This window comes from Siphateles boraxobius, unplaced genomic scaffold (genome assembly GCF_051911475.1).
Source record: "Siphateles boraxobius isolate OS27281-9 unplaced genomic scaffold, OSU_SipBor_1 352, whole genome shotgun sequence".
Lineage (NCBI taxonomy): Eukaryota > Metazoa > Chordata > Actinopteri > Cypriniformes > Leuciscidae > Siphateles > Siphateles boraxobius.
Genome location: NW_027508978.1, coordinates 62,931 through 71,305, shown reverse-complemented (window position 1 = coordinate 71,305; position 8,375 = coordinate 62,931). Strand labels below are relative to the sequence as shown.

At 43.0% G+C, this 8,375-nt stretch overlaps 1 pseudogene; it reads right to left on the bottom strand.

The window, feature by feature from the left end:
- Nucleotides 1-373: 373 nt before the first annotated feature.
- Nucleotides 374-8,172, bottom strand: LOC143702845 (uncharacterized; annotated as a pseudogene).
- Between the last annotated feature and the right edge of the window lie 203 nt (nt 8,173-8,375).

Below are 8,375 nucleotides of genomic sequence, written 5' to 3'. Positions count from 1 at the left end.
ACCTCCATTTTCCATGTGTCTATTGTTGTTATTTTATAGATACCTATTTATTTATAGTATTGAAAGAATTTATAAAAAAAAATGTGTATTTATTATTGTTATATAAGAAATTATAAAATAAGAAATCGGTGTCCATTTTTTATTTGTAACCTTTTATCTTGAAGCATTCCAACTACACTGCACCGTTCTGTGTTCTCAGGTTGCACTACTTGCAAATAAACACTGAAAAACATCTGATTGTGTGACACTTCTTGCTTTTGCACATCATACTGTTATTGCTTCTGGTTTATAAGACACATGCATCTTAGTATGTTTATTGTGAAGATTGTGGGTATGGATGAAACAGACACTTATGGCTGTATTTAATGCACATTTATTTCAGCACAACACTAGGGCTCATGTTTGTGAGAACACAACATACAGACACAATCTTATCAAGGAATGTCATGTCTTCATCCTTGCATGGCAACACCATGTGAATCGGTACTTTTTGTGACAAAATAGTGTACTTGTTGCGGACGGTTCCAATCACCCTTTCCACATGAATTCGGAGGTGGGCAATTTTTCTTGTGATCTCCACATCTCTTGCATCTAGCTGACAGCATCCTTTTGTGAAAGCAGGGATCTTTACCTCGGCACACATAAGTCCCACACTGTCCTGTATGTCAAAGCCGCGATTAGCCAACACCAAATCCCCAGGTAACAGTTTGTCCAGAATCCCACAGTTATCAGTTATATGCTTATCACTGATGCGCCCCCCCCCCATCCCTTGGAAATGAATGAAATTGAGCCCTGTGGTGTAATACCAATAAGGTACTTCATAGTTGTGTTGTGTTTGTAGTGGGAATATGACTGAGCTTGAGCTTTAAGATTTGATGGTCTCTGCATGAATATTTCGAAACAGTCCAGAATAAGGGCAACACGCTTCCCAAAGGCCTCCACAAACTGATGAGGCATAGTTGCATGCAACGCATCTCGCCCTGGCCAGTTAATCAAAGGGCTGGTGCGGGCATGCAAAACATTTATGATGTTACTGAAGGTTTTGGAAACAGTTTTTCTGTCTACACAAAAGAGGTGGGCAATGTGTTGTATTGGTAAATTTAGTCTAAGGCGCATGAGAGTCAGGAAAAGCATCTGAAAAGGTGACAGTACTTTACTACTCTGTGTCACGTACGGTCCAACACAGGCTAGAACACCCATGACAACTTCAAGGTGTGGAAGTCCAGTGTAGTACTTCACTTTGACGTTGTCATCCTTCAGGAAATGTTCATCCATTTTTCTCTGGCCAAGCTCACATTTCAGGGCCCTGTTCTCTTCCAGCAGCCGGTCGATTTCATCGCGCCGACGCTGACAGAAGTCACATTCTGTCAGCAGTCTCTGGTCAGCTCCATCCTCTACTGGTGCTGGTGTCTCCACTGTGGATCATATAAGGAATTGTTTTAGCTAAACAGAAATGTTTGCAGCTGCAACAGCAACAAAAACAATTTAAGGTCTTGAATCTGCTGGCTCTGTAAGGCTTACCTGGTGGAACAACGTAATCAATAACTGTCTCATCCATCGCAGGTGTACTGTCAGTCCTTTGCCGTTTTCTCTTTTCCTGCCTCTCATAGCGTGCAGTCTTTGTGGCCGCCTTCTCAGTGTGGCCCAGGTTTACTGATGGTGCCCAATCTGGATGCGAGTTGAACATTTCATTTGCTGGTTTTCCTGGTAACACAATCAAAATTATCATTGCATAGCAGAAGTGTTGAAAACATATAGAACCATAATGTTGTGATATGTTTGTGTTGTGTTTGTGTGCGCGCGCATCATGTGTATGTATGTGGTGTCGCGGTTGCAGGAAAGAAACAATGTATAAAAAGAAAATCGTACACCTTCTTTAACGTTCCAGAATGAAAATGCAGGGAACACACTCTCATTGACACCGGGATACTGTGGAAGGTTATGTTTGGTCGTCTTACAGCCGAGATCCAAGCGAGCCGACGACTCTTTGTTATCTCGGATACTAGGTCTCCGTGGGTGCGCTTCCAAGCAGGAAAGCGGTGGAAAGTTAATCCATTTTTTATCTTTTTCCCATGATGATTATGTGTTGCGCTGTTACACCCCACAATACAGCAACGGGTTACCATGGTTGAAATAACGTAACTTAAATCAAATTAAGCCACAGAACTGAGAGGAAGTACGTCTACAAACAGTGCGCAGTAGTCCGAGTAGTAGTAAAGGAAGCTGCCAAAATGGCGGCCACGCCAAGTGATGACGTCACGACGCCCAAGCCCTATAGGTGACCTACGTGAATCGTGTTTCGATGAGAAAATGTTTAGAGAGAGAGAGAGAGAGAGAGGGGGGGCGGGTATACTATATGAAGTCATACTATATTATGATGTGAGAGAGAAATTTAATTCATTAAATTCAAGTTCACGAAAACGTTTCCCTCCGCTGCGGCTGTCAGTCATTCTCCATTCAGCATCAAACAGCGCGTCGCGTTCGGTTACAACCTTTACAGTCTATGGTTACAACACAGTCAATGATGAAACTCTCTCCAAGATGATTCAATGTTAATATTATCATACTTGATCTGTAGATAAAGCTCTATGGTTTCGCATAAAATGAATATCTTGCTAGACTTTATTGCTGTATCTTAATCATGTTCCTTTCTACCGTGTGTCTGTTAGATCACAACACTGGAGAGCACTATAATTGTTCTTCACGCGCACAGTAACTGAAATTTAAAACTGTTAAAAGAAAAGGCTCAATAATCTATTGCATAGATAGATACTGTATAATACACTACGTATCAATATGTTTTTGCTTTGTGCTTTGAACTTTTCAATGCGGACTCGACGCGCTGCGCGCTGACTCCGTGTTGTTTCAAGCGCATCATTCTGCGCTCGGGATGCGCATGAGCGCTTTGTGCCGCACTGTGTTGGATCCTGTCATATCATATAATACTTTTGCGCAATGAAAGATTATTAATAGCCTTTTTTGTTCTGTCCTATCTATCATATGTTGCTGCCTCATTAAACAGCTGTGATATACATTTACTGAGTTATCCACTAATGTAGTTTATAATAGAATTTTTGTCATAGGTTATGATCATATTTTTTTTTTGATTTGTTGTTTTTCTTTATAATGAAGTTGTCTGTATTAAGTAGATTGTGTTTAACACACAAAAGAGTGATTATCAGTTCAACACAGAGTTATAGAAATTCTATTAGATTTTAAAAATTTTTTAATTGCGCTGGTATGCAAAAAATGCATCTAAAAATGCATCAGATTGATGCTTTAAATATGGAATATATAAAATTTTCTTACGGGGGAGCATGCCCCCGAACCCCCCTGTATGGGTAATATCCTTCTCACCTTTTTCACCCCTGAACCGTTTTCATGCCTGCATATTTGTTATTAGGCCGATGGGAGGAAGAAGGTAGGCCTATTGCAAAACTTCCTCAGTGCTGTCCCTGGAGTTCAGAGGGGTTTAAAGTGCTGGGGTTTTTCCTTGGAACAGAATACATGCAGACAAATTGGGAATGCTTTTATGAAAAGGTGGCTGGTCACTTACAGAAATGGAGGTGGATTCTCCCCCAATTGTCGTATAGAGGGAGGGTTCTTGTTGTAAACAATTTAGCTTCATCTATGCTGTGGCATCATTTGACTGTTATTGACCCCCCAAAATAACTACTACAAAAACTACAGAAGGACTTTGTTGATTTTTTTGGGGTGGGTTCCACTGGCTTCCTTCTGGAATCTTATATTTGCCAGTGAATGAAGGAGGACAAGGACTGATTGAACTGTCAGCTAAAGTCAGAGCGATGAGACTAAAATCTAACCAGAGACTGCTTTTTTCTACAGAATTTATCCCTTGGGTGTCTTTTGGACTAACTTTACTAAGATCCCTTTGTGGTAGTTCTCTTGATAAGCAACTGTTTTTGATGTCACCTTTTATTGAAAATCTTACAATTAGGGATGGCGAAAACTTAAAATTTTCTTGACCGACCACCGAGCCTCATTAGCCGGTTGAAACCGGTTAACCGATTAGTTTAAAATATGCCACGCTATTTGAAATTACAGCCATTTCGAGCCGCGCCTGCAATTTCGCAACTCTGTCGCATCTCTCTCTGCCTCCCGCTCACACACACACACACACACACACACACACACACACACACACACACACACACACACACACACACACACACACACACACACACACACACACACACACACACACACAGACTAACACACACACACACTGCGCCGGGCTTCCACTCACGTCACTTTTTTGAATCCCCTACAGCGCGAAACATGAGTCCCACAAACGCGGCGCGGAGGAGCTTGTATGTAATCGGAGGACAAATGGCTCCTTAGTTCGGAAATGGTTTGGGTACAAGGTGATCGCGTTGAAAATAAAGGCGTTAGTCTAGCGTTAGAAGCTCATTTGAAACATTGCAGTGCCTCATTTAAGAAAATGACAGCTCCGAAGAGACGCTGCTTTAGTTTAAGGTAGTGCTAACAATAATAAAGAAAGATGATGATCATCATCACCTTATCTGTTACAACTGAAATGTAATGTTATGTATTTCTACAGTATTACTACTGTATTTAAGCACTGTATCACACAATTTGCAACTTACTGTATCATTCTTTTTGGTGAAATGGTCCCACACACTACGTTTCTTTGCACGCTTCATCCTGTCGTCTGCCCTGGCTCTAACCTCCAGTGTTTTAGCCTGTAGCCTTTACTTTTCGCAAACCTTGTGAGCGCACGAACTTAAACGCTGTGACCTCGCGCCAAATGTTTTTATTGGTTTATTAAGTACAAACAGGCGAGTTATGAAAAATTGAGTGTGAGGGATTTGTTCACTTCACACAAAAATATCTTCGAATAAGATGGCTAACTGTGAAACGTTTAGTCCACTGTCCATAATAGCCTAATTCAGAGATCACTTTTTTTTTTAACCCACTACCGACAACTTTGATCGGTAAACGTTGAGACGGTCAACCATTGGTCAAACGGTCATCGGTTAGGATCCCTAGTTACAATTGGTGCTAATTTCTATGCTTCGGTTTTGAAATCTTGGGAAGTGTTTAGGTTTAATCGGTCTGAAAATGATCATTATGGCTTGAATGAACTACTGTTTTTTAATCCTTTTTTATACGTTTACGTCTAATAATATAGTTAAGTTATGTTTCAAGAAAGGTTTTACTAAAGTGGGACACTTGATTAATTTAGATTTAAAAGAGTGGAGATCAGCAGAAGATGTTGCCAGGCAGGTTGATTTGAGGTCTGTGAGGGTGGTAGAGCAGTTGATTTCAGGCTTGAAAGCTGCTCTTCCTTCTGCTCTTTTTCAGTTTGTAGAGCTATCTTTAGAGGGTGGGCCTACACATCTCACGTTTCCTATTTTAGGTGTGTGCCCTGGAGTTTGCCCTGAAACCAGTCAGGTTGGGAAGTTGCTAAAGTTTTAGAGATTAAAAGGGCTACTTTTTCATACAGTGGGAAAAAAAAGATATGTATCAGGTCTGTGTAAAAACTGCTTATCTTAAGGATCTTCATGACAGATATGATACAAAATGGAGAGAAAAACTCACAGTTGCAGATGATTTAAATCCTTCTTGGAGGCTTTTTTTTTATAAAAGTCCCCTTCCAAAACGCTCAGGTGATCTACAATGGAGAGTATTACATTGTGTGCTAGTGTGGTGAAGTGAGTGACTCGTTGCCACGCCATCCTCATTACGTATATGACCAATGGGGTGCCGCCCCTGGTGTATATAGACTCGTCGTTTATGCTCCCTGGGATGCGTCATTGCCGAAAGCCCGCCCTTGTCGTCATTCCAAGAGACCTCAGAGGTTTATGTTTCCGCTGTGCAGCTGGCTGCTTTGATTCTAGTATTGAAGTGACGTTTTATTATCTCTTTTGTTTAGTGTGACACTAGGCCATCAAGGCTGTACGTGTTTTTGGAATGACATCCACATTTAGGTGAGTTTTAGTGTGGTGCCGTTGTAATCTTTTAGGAAGTTTGTTTGAGTGGTCTGCAATACATTCTAGTGTGATGGAGTTTCCATTGGTGTGGCACCCCCTAATGGCCGCATCAGAGCACCAGCTGTTCATTCGATTCACGAAAGGACGCCTCGTATGACTTTTGTGTGCCTGTGATTTTCGTGTGTGTGCCGATACTAAATCAGGCGGCTGCACGGGCTTTACACTAATTAGGGTTGTTTCACTGTGTGTTATCTTTTGATCACTATTTGCAGTGAAGTGTGATTAGTTCCAAATTGGGTTTCTTTTGGCCATGTGCAGCTGCAGCTAGCCTGTCTTTCGGGAGCCTCAGCACCAGCAGTATATTCTTTTCTTTGTTGTGTTTCTGGGTCAAGACCAGTTATTGTGATTTTTTTTTTTATTGTTTAAATGTTTTCTTTAATAAACTAATTGTTTAACTGTGAACTCACGCCTCCTGCTGTCAGGATTCAGGCTCGGAGACAGAGGTAAGTGATAAACATAAATGTATCTTTATTTAACACAAAGGTAAGTATGCAGGGTTTCGGGAGTTCAACGGTGATCTCGAAGAGGATATATGTGGCAGGAATGCATCCAGGTGAGTGAATCCTCTTCTTAAGGAATAACGTGGCGGGTAACACAGATCAATAACTTGAGTTTTTCTCTCTTTTCAGATCGTTCGTGGATAGGCGTGATTCAGGAAGGATTCCAGGTGAGTAGATCCCTTGAAGTGCACTTGACAATGAGCTCACCAGTTCAGTGATACTTTCCCTTTCTCTCGCAGCTCATCCAGTGGGAAACGGGACTCGTGGCGGATTCCAGGAAACGGAGAACATGAGTCATGGAGCGGATCCTGGGAACATCAGAACAAGGACAACAAGGTTAGTTTCTTTCAGGTAAGTATACTTTACGTCCGTTGCTGAAGGATAGCTCAGAGTGAGACAAGTGGTGACTGGTAAGGGTCGTTCCTGTTGGAGGCTTGACAATGACTGGGAGTGAATCGGGTGCTTTTGTGCTGGCTGGGAAGTGAGTGCTGAGTGGAAACAGGTGCAGGTGATCAGTAATCTGGGGACAGTGATCTTTGCGTGGTGACATGTGAGGGATCTGATTGGCTCCTGACAGTACCCCCCCCCTCCAGAGTCCGCGCCAGCGGACCTTGGACCTCGACGTCGTGGGGGTCTGCCTCTGGGTCGTGGTGCAGGTTTCTCGGGATGCTGAGCATGGAATTCTAGGAGCAGACTGGGATCAAGAACATCATTACGAGGTACCCAACTTCTCTCTTCTGGCCCATATCCCTCCCAATCAATGAGGTATTCTAACTGACCTCCCCGACGTCGAGAGTCCAAGATCTCCTTGATGAGGTAGATGGGCTCGGGTTCAACGGGTGGTATCGGGGGGTTTTCTTCGGGTTCGACCTCGTTGACTGACTGGGGAATCTGTGGATGATGGGGTTTCAGAAGTGAGACGTGAAACGTGGGATGGATACGGTATTCTGGGGGCAACCGGAGCTGGTAAGTGACTGGGTTGACTTGCTTGACAATTGGAAAGGGTTCGATGTACTTGGGATTTAATTTCTTACATGACTGGCGCAGTTTGATATCTCGAGTGGAAAGCCAGACTAGTTGCTCAGGTTGGTATTCTGGCGTGGATCTTCGGCTGGTGTCAGCGAATTGCTGTTGTCTATTCACAGCTTGTCGGATGTGCTGATGAGCCAATTCTTGAAGCTGTTCGTTTATTTCCCACTGGATGGATTTACGAATAACCTCTCGGGTAGAATGGTCTCAGGTTGATCAACAGGGCTCTCAGGGGCATGGATACGGGAAAGAGCGTCTGCACGGGTATTCTTGGATCCTGGACGATAGGCAATCTTGAAATTTAAGCGTGTAAAGAATAACGCCCATCGGGCCTGACGTGGATTTAACCGCTTGGCATCTCTCAGGTATTGGAGATTCTTATGATCGGTTATGACTAGAAATGGGTGTTTGGCTCCCTCTAGCCAATGTCGCCATTCTTCCAAGGCAAGTTTTACTGCGAGAAGTTCTCGATTTCCAATATCGTAGTTTGCCTCTGCTGGAGAAAACTTTTTGGAGAAGAATGCACAAGGGAGTGGCTTTGAGGAGAACTCGGAACATTGGGACAGGATTCCTCCAACCCCGGTGGTGGAGGCATCGACTTCCACCATGAATGGTTTTTCAGGGTCTGGATGGTGAAGCAAAGGGGCACTGGTGAAGGCAGATTTCAGAGCGTGAAAAGCTTTCTCAGCCTCTGGGTTCCGTCTGCAGGATCTTAGGTTTTCCTTTTAGCAAGGAGGTCAATGGAGAAGTGAGAAGACTGTACTGGTTGATAAATCTCCTATAGAAGTTGGCGAACCCGAGAAATCTCTGA